Genomic DNA, 20,996 nt, shown 5'->3' on the forward strand with positions numbered 1-20,996 from the left:
CCCGAGGACTTTAGCCAGGTCCAACACTGCTTTGTGCTTCCTATAGACTCAACCCTCCTCCCAAGGAATAGGATTCCAGGTGCTGGGCCCAGACTAGACTTCGGGGGACTAGAGATGGACCCAGGGGTGGGATAAGGCTCAAAGATCCATGGGTCTATGTCCTAGGGTAAGAAAGACTGAAAATTGGGGAAACAAATCACTCCAGAAGAGAAAGACAAAGAATGGAGTTTGGAGGCTTCACAATAGAAACCAGGACTTCTCGGCCAGAGCCAGAAGGGTCCCTGTCCAGGACTAGCAGTAAGCTTGGGATGGGCCCTGAGGGAAGTGTGACCCACAGGCACATCTGCAGCTCCTCCCCTCCAGTCCATTAGTGGATTAAAAAATCTATATTCACTGCTGAAAGTTAGAAAACTCAGATGGATGAAAATAATACGCCCAGTGCGGTGGTTCGTGTCTGTAATCCCAGTGCTTTGGGAGGCCAAGGCAGACAGATTACTTGAGGTCAGGAGTTCAAGACCTGCCTGGTCAACATGGTGAAACCCTGTCTCTACTAAAAATATAAAAATTAGCCAGGGCAGGTGCGGTGGCTGACGCCTGTAATCCCAACACTTCGGGAGACTAAGCCGGGCGAATCACCCGAGGTTGGGAGCTCGAGACCAGCATGACCAACATGGAGAAACCCTGTCTCTACTAAAAATACAAAATGAGCTGGGCATGGTGGTGCATGCTTGTAATCCCAGCTACTTGAGAGGCCGAGGCAGCAGAATTGCTTGAACCCAGGAGGCAGAGGTTGTAGTGAGCCAACATTGCACCATTGCACTCCAGCCCAAGCAACAAGAGTGAAACTCCATCTCAAAAAAAGAAAAAAAAAAAAAATTTAGCCGGGCATGGTGGCAGGTGCCTGTAATGCCAGCTACTCAGGAGGCTGAGGCAGGAGAATCAATTGAACCCAGGAGGCAGAGTTTGCAGTGAGCTGACATCATGCCACTGCACTCCAGCCTGGGCAACACAGCAAGACTTTGTCTCAAAAAAAAAGAAAAAGAAAATAATACAAATTCATAAATTCTTACCCCATGGTTAGTCACTTGTAAAATATGTTAACTTTTTTCTTTGAGAATATTTACATGTAAATATACAGTTAATAAAAAGTAGGACCACACCTTACATATTATTCAAATTTATATTGTTGAAAAAATCATTCACTTTTCAAGTTTATGTTGTCTGTAGTGTTCTCTTACAGTTTTTTTAATTTGTAATAAATCTGTAATTATAATCTTCTCTATAGTTTATATTCTATATTTATATCTTCTCTCATTTTTTTTAGTACTTTTGTCAGAAGTTATCTACTTCATTTTTTTTTCAAAAGTAGTAAGGAAGTGGTTTTCTTCTTTGTTCTTTTTTTCCCCAGTTTATTCATTTCTGTATGCACTTCTTTTTTTCTTTTTTCTTTCTTTTTTTTTTTGAGACAAGGTCTCACTCTGTAGCCCATTCTAGAGTGCAGTGGTGCAATCACAGCTCACTGCAGCCTCAACCACCTGGACTCAAGCAATCCTCCTGCCTCAGCCTCTTGAGTAGCTGGGACTACAGGTGTGTGCCACTACACCCAGCTAATGTTGTTGTTGTTGTTGTTGTTGTTGTTTGTTTGTTTGTTTTTTGTTTTCTTTTTTTTTCTTTTGCTGTAGAGACGAGATCTCCCTGGGCTCAAGTTATCCTCCCACCTCAGACTCCCAAAGTGCTGGGATTACAGGCGTGAACCACTGCACCTGGCCTATAATTTCTTTTCTTCCATTTTCTTTATATTTGTGTTGTTGTTTTTTTTCCTTATTGAGTCAAATGCTTCATATATGTACATTTATGGCTATAACCTTTTCCATTGTACAACTTTAGCTGCATACCACAAATATTAAAATAATTTTTAATCTTCATTTTAATTATGGATGAGTTCTTCTTCAATTCATCAGTTATTACAAAATCTATTGTAAAATTTCCAAATGTATGGAGCTATTTTTGTTACATTGGCTCCTAATTCTAAGGCAGTTAGAGAAAGCAGTCGCTATGACAGTGACTCCAACAGTTGTTCATATTTGCTTTATGACCTTGTTCTACCTGTGCTTGCAAAGACTGTGCATTTCTGGAAACAATCTGGGATTGTCTAGTGAGGATAAAAATGTGCACAAACTGTAGTCTAGCAGTTTACTCCTGGGTGCAGCAGCCATCTTGGACCACAGCTCAACCTCACAGGTGAAGCCACTTCCTGTGAGGTGGTGGAGCAAAAATACCAGAGGAGCCTGAATCCTGGAGGACTGTGGAGTTTGCTGTTTCTGGCCTGGACTCTTGAACTCTGAACACCTTTTTTCATGAGAAACAAACAAACTTCCACCTTGTATAAACCACTATTATTTCAGTTACATGTAACCAAATACATTCCTAATTGGTTACATTCAGTTTCCTGTAATAATAACAATTAACTCAGAGGGGCTTTGAAAATATGAAATGAAATAAAGTAAATAAAAAATTGAACCTAGCACTATAACTAATGTAAATAACTTACTTATAAATTATATTTTCCTTTCACTAACGAGAATTCGTTTAAATGACCTATCTAATCCTGCTGAATGTTTTAGACACACTCTATTTATCTCACTGTGTATCTCTGATGATACTTAAGCATTAATCACATATTTATTTACTTTAGTGGTTAAAAACAAATTACAAACATTGCATGACGTTTTCACAAAAGATACCACCTAATTGCAAGCAAAGGTAATTATGAACTCTGGCAGGATGAACAAAAAAAAAAACAAATTTTAAACTGTAAAATATAATCTTCTCCAGGTTTCTATATAACTTAAAACTAAAGAGGAGAGAAAAGTGAAGTAAGTATTCAAAGAAGGAGAAGAAAGTGAAGGGAAGCACCCAAAGAAAGGAGAACAAAAACCTCTGCACCATTTATTGAGCACCTAGTATGTTCCATATGCTTTATATCTAACATTTGTAATTCCCCAAAACAACCCTCCAGGTAGTTCCTACTATCCCCATTTTACAGATGAGAAAATTGAGGAAGAATTTAAGTGAAATCCCCAACATCATACACTAATAGTTTTAAAATAGCAAACTCATAATGGTTAATATGACTAGTAGACTGCCTAATATCCACTCTCCCCTTACTCAGTAATGAACCTTGATTTTGTTTGGCAGTGCTATATGCCTTGTTTAATCTATACAATTCCCCCATGTGACCACATTCTAGTCAATGAAAAGTAGGCAAAAAGTCTATGGGAAGATGACCTTTCTTCAATAATAAGGCTTTTTATTCAAGAAGGAACCCTCGTCTGGTAAGTGCATCCAGCCCAACCCAATCATTCCTAGCCCCCAAGAGACAGGATTATTTCAAGCCTATGGAACTTTTCCCATAGGGTTCCTTCCCCTGTCTTTTACCACTTAACAGTTGCACAACAAATGCCTCCATTCCCTTGAGGTTCAGCTCAAAGTCAAGACACTCCCTGAGAGCCTTTCCAGATCTGTCCCTTCCCCCAAAGAGTAATGATCGTACCTCCTTCCTTTGTGTTCTGTGAATAATTCTAGGAAAGCCTCTAGAAACTCTAGTGCTACCTTTACTGTTTCACTGTCTCCTTAAATTTTTTGTCCCTAATCCTGTTCAATGCCTGATTCAGAAGATGTTTGATTAAAAATGAGAGAATGAACAAAGAGTGTCTTTCACAACAGCTGCAGAGCCCTTAGCCACTTATTTCCTGTCCCCAGATGCTCTCTAGCAGTCCCGTGTTCCACTGGGGACTCTGCTCTGGTTCAGGCAAAAATGTCTGTTCAACAGAGGAAGGGACCTTTCTAACTAACCTTGAAAGTTCTAAAACTGGGCTCTTTATGAGAAAAAGAAAGATTTTGTGAACACACTATATCTTTTTCTAATTCATGCAAATTAATTAGCTAACTTTAATCATTACATGCACATTTCATTACAAATCCTAACGGTGGCATTAAGCTCTATGTAACCACCAGTGTCATAGTATCTATAAACACAGCTTTACCATTCCCTAAAAAGGCTGCAGGAAGAAATTAAAACCGTGAGTATAAAGTGGATTTTTTGCCCTTCTTCCCATCCTTCCTGCTTTCTTTTTATCATCTTTTCTGAAAAAAGCAATTGGGATGTGGCATAATCATGTCATGAAAGCCGCAGGTAACCCTTAGTTCTGGGAAGTCCTCTGGAAAGGAAAGAAAATGCAAGTGGTAAGTTGACATGCTGCAGCCCACATGCCCCTTCATATCTGCATGGCATCACAGGAAGTCAGACATCTAAATGGGTACAGAGTTTGCAGAATGAAGGGTAGATGCAGATCAATATTTCGAAAGCAGAATAGTCTTCAATTATTTCACTAAGCTCCCTCACAACCATGAGCAAGAGTCTGTTCTTCTCTTGGTATAAAGAACTCAACATGGGAAGAACAGGAGACATAAAGAACTCAACATGGGAAGAACAGGAGACAAGCTTTGACCTCGACTATGCACCCAGGACCTGAACCCTATGTGAGAATAACACACTGGCTTCAGATATCAAAGCCTCCAAAGGAAAATAATGATCAGTCTCCAGATCTATTATATGAATTAAGGAATGGGATGTTTAATATATACTTAAGAAAGAAATTTCAGGTTAATAAAGAAAGCAAGAAATTTCCAATTTATTCAAATCGAGATTGATTTTACAAAAAAAAAGCACAACTTTTTTTTTATTTATCTGTAATTGTGGAATTGATGTGATATTACAAGCCCAACCCATGATGAATGTTGGCTGAGAAAGAAAGTAGAAGGGAGAGAGCAACCAAAAATAAGTTTATAGTGCCTTGGTCACTTCTAGCTGAAACCATCCCTTCCTACTTTGTAGTCAGAGTTCTGTTTCCTAACACGACTATTTCTCACCTCCCTTTCTTCCTTTTCAAGGTAGATAAGAGTATGAGAAAGCTGAGTATCTTCATGGCAATGAGGGAAGGGGTGACTGGTCTGGGTGGTGTCCTCTGCTGGGCCTTGCCATGGGGTGCCTCATCTGGTCTCACCCACCTTTTAGCATGAATGACACACATTGCATACTGACCACTTGACCCAACCAAAGACACTGGTCATCAGGCTCCTGAGTCAGTAGCCTCCTATTCTGGTCCAGCTGTCCTCTCAGCTCCTTCACATCTATTCTAGGAAATGTTTGGTTCCCATACATTATGAGTGGGGAACCAAGAGAGTTATTCTGAGTCACTGGCTTAGACAGCCTGCCAACAAAAGCTGTGCCGTCGCTCACAGTCAACGCTGGATGAGGCTGAGGGCAGCCTTTTCTAGAGGCTTGCAGTGCCCCCACTACACTATTCCTGTTGCAGTGTGTCACTGCCCCTCATACACACACAAAACAAATTTAAACATATCTGGATGATTCTACCACACCATACCACATCCCCCACCGTGGTTTTGAGGTTTCAACTAAAAAAAAGAAAACAAACGTCTGCCTCTTTAGCTTTCTCTCTCTCGCTTGCTTTCTCTCTCCTTTCCCACTCTTCTGTGGGCTAGAAAAACTCTTCTTTCTGCTTTCTCCTTCTCCCTGGCAAAGACTCAACATCTAGCCTACTCTCTTTTCACCTCCAGGCACCAAACCTGAGGCTCAGCTTTCTTTGCAGAAAGGACATGCATTTTACACCATCGAGGAAACTCAGTGGTCTGAGTTGTCTGGTATGATTCTTGGTATGTAAGCTGCCAGACAATTTGAAAGCAATGATTACAAAAACCAAAAATGTATTATTTTGCTATTTCCTAAATCATACCCATTGAGAAGCATAAGTTGTAAATAATAGCTAATAATAGTACTACTGATGGAGAGCTCACTGTGAATCAGGCACTCTTCCAAGCTCATGACATTTATCATCAATTTAACCCTGGTAATAATCCTACGAGATAGATTACATTTATCCTTATTTTACAGATGAAGAAACTGAGTCCCAGAGAAGATAAGTAAATAAGATAAGCACAACTTATGATTGACCAGTGAGATTAATTGTCTATTATAATCCGTACCACTCTGTTCACACAGGGGAGATGGGGCCTCAGTGACATCATCAATTTGTCATTCACAGTCCAGAGGATGATATCACTGCGACATATCTAACACTAGAGAAAGGGTGAGGATAGTCATAATAAATTACCTATCCCAAGCCTCTTTCTTTGTTCCCACTTTAAGGAACAGAATGGAAAAGTGTTCCCTTCAGTGACCTAAGAGTGTGCTCCACAGGACAAAGAATTCCCCCCATAAATTCACAAAGTAGAAAAGACTTGAGCAAATAAGGTAATGTTCTTCCTAAGCCTTCCTTTTCATTTTTCTCAATTCCTTCCAGTACATGGCTGTAATTTCTCAAAACCCACACCATCACCCCATGTGCCTTCAAATGATTAGAAAAAACTGTAAGGAAGAGGCCAGGCACAGTGGCTCACACCTGTAATCCCAGCATTTTGGAAGGCTGAGGCGGGCAGATTACCTGAGGTCAGGTGTTCAAGAACAGCCTGGCCAACATGGTGAAACCCCATATTTACTAAAAGTACAAAAATTAGCCAAACATGGTGGTGCATGCCTGTAATCCCAGCTTACTTGGGAGGTTGAGGCATGAGAATCGCTTGAGCCCAGGAGGTGAAGGTTGCAGTGAGCCAAGATCACGCCACTGCACTCCAGACTGGGTGACAGAGTGAGACTCTGTCTTAAAAAAAAAAAATGAAAAAATTGTAAGGAAGAGATGGAAGTAACTGGGAATTACAATTATCATAACTGGTTTTAAGAACAAGATGAAGTGTCTAACATTTAAAATACTGAATTTTTTCAAAGCATGAAGAATTAACTTTGAGTCTTAAAATATTTATCAATCTTTAATGAGTTTTTGTTAAACCTTGCCTCCATTTCACAATTTAATATTTACTCTTTGAATATCAATGCCCTTGAGAGCAATAAAATCTTTTAACCTTTCATTCTGTGAAGAGAAACAAAATAAAATATATTTTCAGTAAGAATAATAATATGCACGAAAAATTGTAAGTGGAATTTTCTAACTGATGAGGACAGGGGGAGGATAGTAGGAAAATCCCAAACTTTATTTCTGCGTATTCCCCAGAAACAGGAGTGGTAACAAAATTACCAAAACAGAAAAAGTGAAGCATTCACTATTCTTTATCTTTCCTAAAGTCAGCCTAGCTTTTTTTTTTTTTTTTTTTTTTTTTTTTTTTTTTTTTTTTGAGACGGAGTCTCGCTCTGTCGCCCAGGCTGGAGTGCAGTGGCCGGATCTCGGCTCACTGCAAGCTCCGCCTCCCGGGTTTACGCCATTCTCCTGCCTCAGCCTCCCGAGTAGCTGGGACTACAGGCGCCCGCCATCTCGCCGGGCTAGTTTTTTGTATTTTTTAGTAGAGACGGGGTTTCACCGTGTAGACCAGGATGGTCTCGATCTCCTGACCTCGTGATCCACCCGTCTCGGCCTCCCAAAGTGCTGGGATTACAGGCTTGAGCCACCGCGTCCGGCCAGCCTAGCTTATTAAAGAAGAGAAGATGAGTGGGGAGATCTTGTACGTTTGCAAAGTATGCAAATACAATGTAAGCAGTAAGGATTTGATTGTTATTTAATTATTAATATTCCTATAATTAGCTAATTACAGAAATATTTTGTAGTCATTTGAAGACCAACTGAATATTAGACATCCATTTTTAAAGGTGCTTATGAAGAGGTTGTATTGACAAAAGAAAATACTTCTATAATATCAACTGAAAGCAGCAGGAAGCTAGGTCATTAATTATATGGCAGAAACTCGGAGTGGCCAGCCATCCCAGCTGAAGCCAGTTAACCGTCAATGTGGTAGTCAGCTCGAAGGAACTTACAGCTCTCTCTGTTATCCTCAGTCACCTTCAGAGGTAGCACTCTCACCAGGGGCCCGGACAGGAGCCAGGGAGGGAACCATACACCCAGATCCTGCCTTGAATAGGTGAGATATATTAGTACCCTGGAGAGCAATTCTTGGTGCTAATTTTAAGGCTGACAAGGACCCCCTGAACAGTAGGTAGGAGCTACTGAGATAATTTATTTATGATCACAATAGACCCCACTGACAGGAAAGGCAGATGATATCAGTCTATATGCACAAAGAATATATACATAAGATAACTGAAGGTAAAGGCAGCCAAATACAATACTAACAGTCATCCATTTGAAGATTTATTGAGTACCTTTAAGTGCACATGGTGAACAAGACCAAGAAGGTCCCTATGCTCACAGAGCTTGGGGTACAGAGAAGAAGACATTAACAGACCATCTCTTATCCCATTAGTAGTATATCCAATGTATGACTGAAATGTGATTAGGGCTCTAAAAGGAAGGAACTGGGTGCTAGGAGACAATATAGAAATGAGACAAATTTAGATTAGAGGGCTAAGGAAGTATTTCTGAAGAAATGAAATTTAATTTGAGATCCAAAACATAAGTGGGAGCCATCCACACATGAGGGAGAAAACAGTTACAGACAGAGACCTTGAGACTTGATGTCCCCAAGAAACCAGAAAACAGAGTGGCTGAAACAGAGTGAGGGAGGGGAACATTGAAGCTAGGGGTAAGGCATGATCAAGACTAGGCAGGCCCTTGAAAGTGAGCTAAGGAATGGGAAGGATAGGAAGGTGTTGAAAGGTCTTGACTAAAGGAGATATATCACCATATTTAGGTTCCATGAAGATCACTCAAGCTCCTTGCAATATAGATTAGAAGTAAGCAGGAGAGGAAACAGGAAAACCAGTGAGACATGACAGAGACTTTGACAAGGGCAGTAGCAGTGGAGGTTGATTTTAGAGGCAAAATTAATAGAACATAAGGACAAACTGGATGTGTGACTTGTTGTAAAGAATAAGGCAAGGATGATTGCCACACTTATGACTTAAGCAAATGCCCAATGAAGCAATTTACTGAGGTGGGGGAGACTGCAGGGGAAAAGGTAAGGGTATAGTTTTAAACATTTATGTATTCAACAAATATTAATTGAGTACCTACTATGTTCCACACGGGTTAAGCCTGAGATGCTTCTAAAGGTCTAAGTGCTGATGGTGCCACCTAACAGACTAGTCTGGGATAGGTAAGAGTACAGCATAAGCAAGAAAAGAAACCTAACAGTGAACAGGACAAGCAGACAGACTGAATGCCAGCAAGGAAGCACAGACATCCAGGATGTCTCCAGGAGAAATTAGGTAGACAGTCAATCATTTTTCTAAGGTGGGGGAATGGTTTAGGGATGGGGAAGAAAGAATCAAGAGTTCAATCTTAGACATGTTCAGTGTGAGATACTTCTGAAACCTCCAAGTGTCTGTAGAAGGGAATGATTGGTCATGTGGATTGAGAAATCTCAAGAGAGAAGGGCAGAAATGAATTGAACTGTGTTTGACATAAAAATGAGATTTACAGCCAAGGGAACATAGGAGAACACCCAGGGAGAGAGGGAGTATGGAAAAAAATAACTGAAAAATATTTTATTTACAATAGCAACAAGAATCCTGAAGTACCTAGAAATAAATCAAATACTAAAATGTATGGATTGTTTTGACAAAAAATTTCAAAACTTCAGTGAAAGTATAAAAGAATGCACGAATAAATAGAAGGAAAAATTGTGCATAGATAGAAAAAAGTCTTTATCATAAAGATGTAAACATTTCCAGCCGGACGCGGTGGCTCAAGCCTGTAATCCCAGCACTTTGGGAGGCCGAGACGGGCGGATCACGAGGTCAGGAGATCGAGACCATCCTGGCTAACATGGTGAAACCCTGTCTCTACTAAAAAATACAAAAAAAAAAACTAGCTGGGCGAGGTGGCGAGTGCCTGTAGTCCCAGCTACTCGGGAGGCTGAGGCAGGAGAATGGCATGAATCCGGGAGGCCAGGCTTGCAGTGAGCAGAGATCACGCCAATGCACTCCAGCCTGGGTGACAGAGCAAGACTCTGTCTCAAAAAAAAAAATAGAAAATTCTGATAAGAATGACAGGACTTTTCATACCAGATATCCAAACACATTACTAAGCAATAGTAATTAAAACAGTGTGCCATTGCCCAGAAATAGATAAGTGGAACGGTTCTATTCAAAAATAGAACTCAGAAACATATCCATATTAACAAGAGAACTTAATATATGATAGGAATATTATTATAAATTGGTAGAGGGCAGATGGATTCTTCAACAAATAATGTTGATAAAATTAACTTGCAAGGAGAAGTGATTACATCAAAATTAAAAACTACTGGCTGGGCATGGTAGCTCATGCTTGTAATCCCAGTATTTTGGGAGGCTGAGGCAGAATCATTTGAGGCCAGGCTGGAGTTTGAGACCAGCCTGGGCAACATAGCAAGACTATCCCTACATTTTTTTTTTTTAATTAGCTTGGCATGATATCACATGCCTATAGTCCCAGCTACTCAGAAGGCTGAGGTGAAAGGATCTCTTGAGCCTGGGAGATGGCAGTTGCAGTGAGCGATGATCACACCACGGCACTCTAGCCTGGGCAGCAAAGCCAGACCCTGTCTCTAAAAACAGAAGTTAAAAAACAAATAAAAGCTACTATACATCAAAAGACACAATAAATATAGTCAAAAGTTAAGGAACACTGGGAGAACGCAACACATATAATATACAAATAATTCCTACCCAGAATATTTAAAGAACTCCTACGAATCATCAAGAAAAAGCAACCCAAAAGAAAACTGGGCAAATCATATGAAAAGGCAATTTACACAGGAGGAAGTCACGGATGACCCATAAGCATATAAAAATACATTCAAACTCATCAATTATCAAAAAGACACAGATTATAACAATTGATACCATTCTACAAGAATCAGATGGGTAAAAGTTAAATAGCCTGACATCAAGTGAAGAGACTTGTAGACAAACAGGAACTCGCACACACAGTTGGGGAAGAGCCCCTTCGGAGGAAGTGGCTGGAAGTATAGTATGTACTTTCATACTGAACACTACACATACACTACACATATGTATAGTAGCATGGATCACAACAGAGGGAGTATTTTTATTTTATTTTATTTAATAGAGTCAGGAAATGGATGGACTACCCTAAAAAAAGACAAGAAGAAATTAGAACAAATACCCTAGAAAAAAAATTATAATAGCAAACACGTGGAATGAGATACAAACCAGGCACTGTTCAAGGGCTTTATGTATTTAACTTATTTCATCCTCATAACCTCATAATAGCCCCGTTTTGCAAATGAGAGATTCAGAGAAGTCAGATAACTCAACCAAGATCACAGAGCTAGTAAATGGAGTCCCAGAACCCCAACCAAGGTAAACTAGAATGTATGCCTAACCCTGACACTATGCTCCTTCTAACACAGCAAACGTGAACAGGAGGAAAGCAAATCATAAAGACTATTTTATAGACTAAAAGGATTATTTTATACAACTTGAGGTTACAAGTTAAAAGACCAATGCTGGTATAGAAGAAAATATGCCAACATATAAACGTATAAAGTTTTAGTAACCAGGATGTTTACATTAAAACAAACTGTAAATTTTTTTTAAAAAAAGTAGACAAATGGAGAAATAATAGAAAATGAGGTATCTTTTATAGCTAGCAATTATAGTACAAATACTCTTTTTTTTTTTTTTTTTTTTTTTTTTTTTTGGACGGGAGTCTTCGCTCTTCTGTCACGCAAGGCGTGGTTTTTTTTGGCTGGGTCGGATGTTCAGGCGTCCAACTGCAAGAGGGCTTGCCGTTCCCGCGGTTTCAGCGCCATTCTCGCTCGAGGCCCCGGGGTGCTGGACTGTACAGCACCCGCCACCTCGCGCCGGCTAGTTTTTGTAGTTTTTTTTTTTTTTTTGGTTCGAGTAGAGACGGGGTTTCCACCGGTTGAGCCAGGATGGTCCCTGATCTCCCGACCTCGTCATCCGCCCGTCTCGGCCTCCCAAAGTGCTGGGATTACAGGCTTGAGCCACCGCGCCCGGCCCACAAATATTCTTAACTATGTAGTACTCAGAGAAAGGCAAAGGACAGTAAGGAAGCATCGTTTGTGTCCATCCTGATTGGTCCTCAAAAACAGGGGAAATGACGTCAGGTGGGGGGTAGGGGGAAGCAGCCAATCAGAGGCACTGGTGAGGGAGGTGGGTCCATTCAACCACCACTGACTGGACTCGCACTTGGTGAGAGGAACGCCCACAGGACAGTGAGCCCCGGGCTGTCAGAAAGAACCCATGACTTCCTGCAAGTGAGGAGTGCACACGGGTGCTTCTACAAGGGCTATTTTGGAATAACAACTGGGGGTCCAAAGATTCCACTCCTGGTCCAGGTTTTCACATATGCCTTTCAAAACTTTCACAGCCTTCCAAAACTGCTCAGCCCCAACTCCTTAGCTGTGACAAAAATTATCCATGTTTCCTGAAGAGTAATTTCATTCCACATTCACCCTTAGAGACCTTTAGTAGTCTCTAAAACCTTGCTAATCCTCTCAGACCAGAGGCTGACCCTTTTTCTCTGAGTGTAGATTCACACAGTAAAAACAATGGCTTCTGTGTTCGTCAGTTCACAGCAGCAAAAACACAAAACTGTAGGACCCAAAGTTTAGCTATAACTACTACATGCTGTCTCTAAAGATGTCATTATCTGTCTGTCCTTGTTTATCCATTTGTCTCCGTGACAACGATTATGTTTACAAATTAGTACAATAAATGTTGAACAGTAGATTGTTGGTGACAAACTAGTGCCCGGTAATGGAAAATTTCATACACATATTTATTTGGAATCTGGGTGCTCTTCCACAGAAAGCAGCAAGATGTCAAAATCTAATACTGATGTGGGGACCTGCTAAGACTATGAAAAAATGAAAACATAAAAGAGTCCTAATTATTTTGAAGACCCATGTGGGGACACAAAACAAAGCCATGTTAAGTGCCCTCATTGTTTTGCTTTGTTTTAGGCAACAAGGACCAACTAATGTGGTCCAAGAACCACACTGCCTACCTGCAACTATCTCATAAAGTTGTGCAAAAGTCCCTTCTGATGAACAAACTCTACCTGCTTCCAGCTATTCTAAGGGAAAGGAAAGGGTGTGACCTAAGGTTGTTATCTTTAGCACACAGATAATTTATTTAGCAACATTTCAGGAGTAAAACCTTCACTTATTATAGTAGGGCCAGATAAACATTCAAGAAGTGCAGTAGTTTTCTGAATGTTATGTAAATAACATGATACCCTTCAGTTTCTTGTATCTAAAATTATACAATACATGGTTTTAGCTTATGAACACTCAAATTTAGCCTGAAATTGTATATGGATGAATATTCCACAGGCTGAGGGGACAGGCGGGCCCAGCTGGTCTCTCTGTTTATCTGCTGGCCAGCCCTGACTCTAGACTCACTTTTCCCTTATCTATCCATCACGTTGCTACAGAGATGATGTGAATTTGATTATATCTGTCCCTACTCAAAAACTTTAAGGGTCCCCTCAGTTACAGAACCAAGTCCTTGTTTCTCAATTAATATGGCACATAGACCCCTCATGGCTTGGTCTCTGTCCTTCACCTCCCACACCATTTCTTGCTGGTACAGGCCAGAAGCATTATCCTGTGATCAGAAGATGGACCTTTCCCTGGAATGCCTTTTCCCCATCATGTTTGTGTGGTAAATACCTATTCATCCTTAACAACCCAGCTGAGGTCTTACCTCATCAGGATTTGATCCCCCAAAAAGATCTGTCCCTCTCTGGGCTATCTTTATAACTCGTACATACTTCTATTTGTGGATTATGTTATAATAATGTGGCTATATGTCTGTGATCTCAGCATGAGCTCTTTGAGGACAGTTTCTGTCTGAATCCTCAGCGTTCTGTTTCACCATCCACTCAATGAATGAACGTTGAAACTGATTGGATTGAAAGTGTCTTAAAAATCCCCAGATGCTTCTGTCCCCTGGGATGTTATGTAGGCCTCGGGCTGCTTTTGTCAGGTTCCCAGCAAGGGTAGTTTAAAAAGTAAGGTTTTGGCATAAAATTGTCTCTCCATAGAAAGCATCCTAATTTCAAAGTGTACTAGGTTTTACAATTATTTGCCTTTCTTAATCCAGAGTTTGTGGTGTAAGAAATAAGGAAATAAGGATGGTTTGTTTCTCCTATGAAAATGATGGGATTTTGAATGTATACATATGTAGATAAAACAAATCCTCTTATAATTCTTTCCTGAATGATGGGGAAGACAACCAATCTCCCAAATTGTGTTGCTTTATAGAAAAACCTAAGTGATCTGTGGTCATAGCAGGGGACTTAAGAAGAGAACTCAGATTATCTGATGGGTTAAATTATTGCTCTGCCTACAACTAGTGAATGGTGATAGCTACTAAGCTGCCTTGGGTTTTCCAGGGGTTCCATTCTTTGAGAGACAAAGAAGAGGCCGAGCTGGAGACACAAGCTGAAATAAGCACTAGGTTGCTGACCACCCTATTCCCAAATTTTGTGTTCAAGACCATCATCTGAGTCACACAATAGCAATTACACTGGTAGACTTCCTTGGCTGAATGAAATGCCACTTATCTCTGTTCCATTTTGCAATCTCTATGCCTCCATCTTTATACTTACCATGTTATATTAAAATTATTCATTCATTCAAAAAAGCAGTCACTGAGCACATATGATAAGCCAAACATAAAGTTAGCCCCTGACAATATGACAATGAACAAAGACCCTGACCTCAGGAGTGCACATTCTAGCAAGGAGGACACACGTTAAACAAGTACCATCTTCAGAAGTAGTTGTTTAATTAGATTTGTGACTAGTGCCTTGAAGGAAAAGTACAGTTGGCAATGAGTCTATATAGATGAGGATCTTAACTAGGATAAGAGGTCAGGGAAGGCTTCTTGGAGGGTAGGAGCTGAAGAGTGAGTCAATGTTATTGCAGCAGAGGGAGGAGTAAGCCTAGAGTGTTTGGGACAGAAGTCTCTGAGTTGGGGTTGAGGAGGTACATTTGAGGACTTAGAACAAGACCAGTGTGGCTATAACAACAATGTATGTAAGAAGGAGAGTGGAGCAGGATGGGCTGGAGAGGAAATCAGAGGCTGTGAACTGACATGCTTTGTAGGTCAAAAAATACTAGAAGGGAGGGAAATCCTTAATATACTGAAGGATATTAAAGTAGAAATATGTCATAATCAGAGGTGCATTTTTGTAAGCTCACTTCCATAGCTTTGAGGAAAATAGTTTTTGTGGGCAAAGCCCATTCCAGGAGGCCATGTGACTAATGATGGTGGTGACAAAATATTCCAAGAGTAGAATTAACAAGACTTGGTAATTCGTTGCACATAAGAAGTGGTAATGAGAAGGAGTCAAGGGTATATCCAAGGTATGTCGTTTGAGCAATTAGATAGGTGTTGGAAGTATCTACTGGAGAAAAAGAAGGTTTGGGGAAAAAACAGAAGCATGTGTTCACTTTTAATGCATTCAAGTAGAGGTGTTTGAAGGCTTCTAGATGAAGATGTCATGTGAATAGTTCAGAGGAGAAGTTGGCTAGAGATAGAATTTGAAAGTTGTTGGAGTATAGGTAGCAATTGAAGCCATGAGAGTGGATGGGATTGCCTTGGTGGCTGAATGAGAGAGGTAGAAGAGAAACTAGGAGCATGTGACATCATGGGAATCAAAGGGAAAAAGTATTTCAACAGAAGGAATGGTCAACTTTGTAGAATGATTCTGAAAGGTGGCGTGATATGAGGACTACAAGAGTACATTTGATTAAGTAGTATGAAAATAATTGGTGACTTTAGCAAGAGTTGATTCCATGGAGTTGTTGAAACAGAAGTTGAATTTGAGGGTTTATGGAGGGAATAGCGACTAAAGATAGAAAGAGAAACTATGGGCAACCCAGCCCAGAAATTTGAGAACAGTGGGAGAGACTGGCAGTAGCCAGAGAAGCATGTGGTTTGCAAAGGGTCCTTTGTGGGGGCAGAGGGAGATGTTTGGCTGGTTTGTTGAGTTGCTTGTAGTAATGAGATAAATTGGAGCATGCATAAGTGCTAATGGGATGTAGAGAGGAAGAAATAGAAATAATATCAGAAAGACAGGAAATTATTAATATTCTTGAGAAAAATCTGAGAAGCTAGAGTGCAGACCACATGCAAAATCATTGGCCTTTGTTAGAAGAGAGAAGACTTTTGACCGTATGAAGTCTCCATCTAATAGTTTCCATTTTCCAGTGAAATGGAAAATGCTGAGAGAAAGAGAGTTGGAGGCTTGAGAGGAATAGAATGGGTTTAAGAGAGATTTTGTAGAAATTAGACCGGCCAGTTTTGAAAGTCTAGTTGAGGTCACTGACCATTAATTTGCAGAAATACAAATCTGCTTCACTCTGTTATTCTTCAGTTTTTCTTAGCAGCCTGGGTATAGACATAGAGGAGGTGGATAGGTTCATCCCGGGTGGAATTTGCCTGACAATTTGCAAGAGAAGAATTGAAGTAATGGATCTTAGAATCTATCAGTAATGTGAAGAAAATAGAAGGTAGAAAAAGGTGATAGATGAATGGATAGGTAAATGAATGGGAGGTGAAAGGGCAAGTCAACTAGAAGCACCTAGTGAAAGAAGACTTGTAATGGGATATGTATAACAAATGAAAAGAAAGGAAGATGGTGAATGAGATGCTAGATGTTTGCACTGTTTGGTTGATGGAGTAGTTTCAGGTATTGACAATGGTCACACAATGACAATAGATGGATGAGCAGAGTGGATAATTCACTGGAGTGGTGAATAGTTCATTCAAGTAAATAGTAAAGTCACCTAAGTGGAGAGGGAGTGGGCAGCCCAGTGAAAAACCATCAGCAAAGGAGGAGGTGCGACTTGGAGGCCCGGTGAAGTCTGGCAGGAATGCAGCACAAGCTTCAAAATGCAGAGATTTAACTAGAGGGTGAAGGCATGGTAGCCTAAAAGTGGCAATAGGGAGGACACTGACCCCACTCTCAAACCTGGAGCTACCTGGAGTGTAAAGTGGCCGCCATTTGAAAGGCTAACACATAAAGCCTTGTTCTCAGAGAACAGGCTAGATTCAGTTAACACAAAAAGATGGAAGGGCTCTCCTGCAGAGAGTTTGGGAATATAAAAGGAGGAAGTCTGTTTATCAGAGAATGGCTGTTCCACTGTGCATGATATGTGGGTTTGTCAAGTACAGACACACGGTGGCTTGGGTCATAGACCCTCTGGGGTAGATAAATTTTTTTTTATATATTTCTGCTCCCAGAACCTAGAATAGGGTGAGCCACCTGGACATACTAAAGAAGTGTTTAACTCTTACTGAAAATTTGATTGCTTATTCTTTTGCTGATTCTGCATTCTACTGTGACATTCTGAATACTAGTCATCATTACACAAAAATTTAGATGCAGATCCAAAAGGCTGCAAGCAATTCATTTGTACCTGTATTTTCATCCGTACACATCTGCTGATTGGATCTCTGTTATGAGCTTGTCTTGGTATCATTTGCTTCTTTTTTTTTTTCCTAAAAGTGAAGCAGTAGAATATGCTCTGGTTAATACAGTGTTTTGGTTACTCAGGTTGCAGTTAATTCAAGTGTGTTATACATGGAGCTTCACTCTCACAATCCTAGGGAGGATTATGACGTTTGATCTACATGCCATCTGACAGCTGAGGGATGGAGGAAAGATATAGTCACAAAATCACATGTAAACTTTTAATAACCACCTTAACATTATACAGAAAAAAAATGCTATATGTCCAGTTAATTCACTGTCATTATATAGAAAATCTGTAGTTCTTTTTTCATTTTTCCTAGTAAATTTGAGCTTTACAAGCCTAATTTTTGCTTATAAACTTGATAAATGAAATTCCAGAGTCTGGGTCTAAAAACACAAATCTTGACAATCAAATAAATCATCCCAAGAAATGAGCTTAAGGAATATCCTCCTCCTTTTCTACGGCTCTCAAAGAAGAGATGTGTTCTTCGTGCTGTAAATTACAGGAAAAAATCCAGTTTGATAAAGCATTAAATTGAGAACTTCCAGAGGATATTAATATTGTTTTCCTATGAAATATGGAAGTTTACATGACTATTCATAACCCTTGGTCCCATTCCTTATTAATATATATCAGATCTTGGAAGGGCTATTTGGGAAAAAAAAAAGGTCTTATAAGATTGTAAAGATTCTAGACACAAAAATTGCCTCCAAAAGAACCCTGTAATTCTGATTGGTTCTCTTAGTTGATCATTTTTATTCTAGTAATAAGAATGTAATTGAAAACTTTGTGTAATGAACTATAGAAATCTTTGTAAGAGTTTCAAGTGAAATCAGATAAGGATCACTAGCACGTTTCTTTTCTCCCCTCTGCTTGACAGAATAATTGAAATCCTATGAGTCTACAAGCTTCTTATTTAGAAAAATGATCAGGGCCGTGCGCGGTGGCTCACGCCTGTAATCCCAGCACTTTGGGAGGCCGAGGCAGGTGGATCACGAGGTCGGGAGTTCGAGAGCAGTTGGCCAAGATGGTGAAACCCCGTCTCTACTAAAAATACAAAAATTAGTCAGGCGCAGTGGCAGGTGCCTGTAATCCCAGCTACTTGGGAGGCTGAGGCAGGAGAATCGCTTGAACCCAGGAGGCAGAGGTTGCAGTGAGCCGAGATTACACCACCGCACTTTAGCCTGGGTGAATAGCAAGACTCCATTTCAAAAAAAAGAAAGAAAGAAAGAAAGAGAGAGAGAGAGAGAGAGAGAAAGAAAGAAGAAAAAGAAAAATGATCAGTTGTGATATAGTAGCAAGTATTGAATTTAAACTTCTGCTGAAACAATAAAGCTGAAAAAAATACACAGAAGAATCATTCTCAGGCACTGGATGGCAATCATTGCAGGGCTATGATCCTTGAGAGAAAGGAAGCAAAACTCCACATTCATCCCAGTTTTTTCTGTGAAGATATTTTTCAATCTGCTGTACAGGAAAAAACATTCCAAGGAGAGATGAGAAGAAACAGGGGTAGGAGTTAGGGGGTGCTGAGGCCATGGGAATCTGGAAGGGTGGAGGGGAGAATAATAGACAATAGGGAACCATTGGGAAAATATCCAGTTGTGTGTTGCTTAATAACAGGGATAAATCCTGAGAACTGAATCATTAGGCAATTTTGTCATTGCACAAACATCATAGATGGTTTAGCCTGCTACACACCTAGACTATATGGTATAGCCTATTGCTCCCAGGCTACAAACCTGTACAGCATGTAACTGTACTGAATACTGTAGGCAACTGTAATGCAACAGTAACTTAATGATTTGCATATTGAAACATATCTAAAATAGAAAATGTACAGTAAAATGCAGTATAAGAGATTTTAAATGGTACAGCTATATAGGGCACTTACCATGAATGGAGCTTGCAAGCCCAGAAGTTGCTCTGGTTGACTCAGTAAATGAGTGGTGAGTAAACGTGAAGGCCTAGAACATTACAGTATACACTATAGATTTTATAAATGCTATACACTTAGGCTACACTAGAATTATTTTTTTAATTTTTTCTTCTTCAAAAATAAATGTTAGCCTACTGTAACTTTTACTTTATAAACTTGAATTTTCTTAACTTTTGACTCTTTTGTAATAACGCTTGGCTTAAAACGCATCATGTAGCTATCATGTAGCTAAAGAAAATTATTTTCTCTTTATATTCTTATTCTATAAGCTTTTTTCCGTTTTTAAAAATTTTAATTTATTTTTTACTTTTTAAACTTCTTTCTTAAAAACTAAGATGCAAACACACACATTAGCCTAGGCCTACACAGGGTCAAGACTGTCAATATCACTGTCTTCTACCTCCACCTGACATCCCACTGGAAGTTCTTCAGGGACAATAACACACATGGAGCTGTCATCTCCTATGACAACAATGTCTTCTTCTGGAACACCTCCTGAAGAACCTGCCTGAGGCTGTTTTACAGCTACCTTTTTTTTAATACAAGTAGAAGGAGCACACTCTAAAATAACAATAAAAAGTATATTATAATAAATACATAAACAAGTAACATAGTCATTTATCATCATTACCAAGTATTATGTACTGTACATAATTGTATATCCTATACTTTTATACAATTAGCAGTACAGTAGATTTGTTTACAACAGCATTACCACAAACAGATGAGTAATGTGTTATGATGTTATGACAGCCATGGCATCACTAGATTATACGAATTTTTCAGCTCTATTATAATCTTATGGGACCACCACTGTCATTGACCAAAACACTTTATGCAGAGCATGACTGTATATAATTTCTCTCAGATCCTTGGCCAAATCCAAAGTTGCACAATTGCAGGGTGAAACTGTGGGAAGCCCCTTAAAAATTCTTGCTAAGAGGCTGATAACCAAGCAGAAATACCTGAATTCACATATTAATGAGGAGACATTGTGAGACCTTGGTGAACATCCCAATCTTTTGAGACCCCAGAAAGCTCTCACCCTAGAATAGAGACAACTCATAGAAGTAAATGCAAAAAGGCCGGGCGCGGTGGCTCAAGCCTGTAATCCCAGCACTTTGGGCGGCCGAGACGGGTGGATCACGAGGTCAGGAGATCGAGACCATCCTGGCTAACACGGTGAAACCCCGTCTCTACTAAAAAATACAAAAAACTAGCCGGGCGAGGTGGCAGGCGCCTGTAGTCCCAGCTACTCGGGAGGCTGAGGCAGGAGAATGTCGTAAACCCGGGAGGCGGAGCTTGCAGTGAGCCGAGATCGCGCCACTGCACTCCAGCCTGGGTGACAGAGCGAGACTCCGTCTCAAAAAAAAAAAAAAAAAAAAAAAGAAGTAAATGCAAAAATAAACTAGGTCTGACCTAGCAAGGCCTAAAACCAAGATTTGACAGGATCAGAGTGGCTCTCTGGTAATTTAACATAATCAAGAACCTCTACAATCTATTATCCACAATGTCCCGCATACAATAAGAATTACCAAACATTTAAAGA

The 20,996-nt window shown here is 40.0% G+C and overlaps 1 protein-coding gene across 5 annotated transcripts in view; it reads right to left on the bottom strand.

The window, feature by feature from the left end:
* Nucleotides 1–20,996, bottom strand: part of MOBP (myelin associated oligodendrocyte basic protein) — a 60,309-nt gene that overhangs the window by 31,922 nt on the left and 7,391 nt on the right. For all 5 annotated transcript variants that reach the window (XR_001880798.1, XR_001880795.1, XR_001880796.1 and 2 more), the window contains exon 2: nucleotides 17,452–17,533. The gene's annotated coding sequence lies outside the window, so the exon portion shown is untranslated. The remainder of the gene's footprint in view (nucleotides 1–17,451; nucleotides 17,534–20,996) is intronic.

Source organism: Rhinopithecus bieti, unplaced genomic scaffold (assembly GCF_001698545.2).
Source record: "Rhinopithecus bieti isolate Rb0 unplaced genomic scaffold, ASM169854v2 scaffold_31446, whole genome shotgun sequence".
Taxonomy (NCBI): Eukaryota; Metazoa; Chordata; class Mammalia; order Primates; family Cercopithecidae; genus Rhinopithecus; species Rhinopithecus bieti.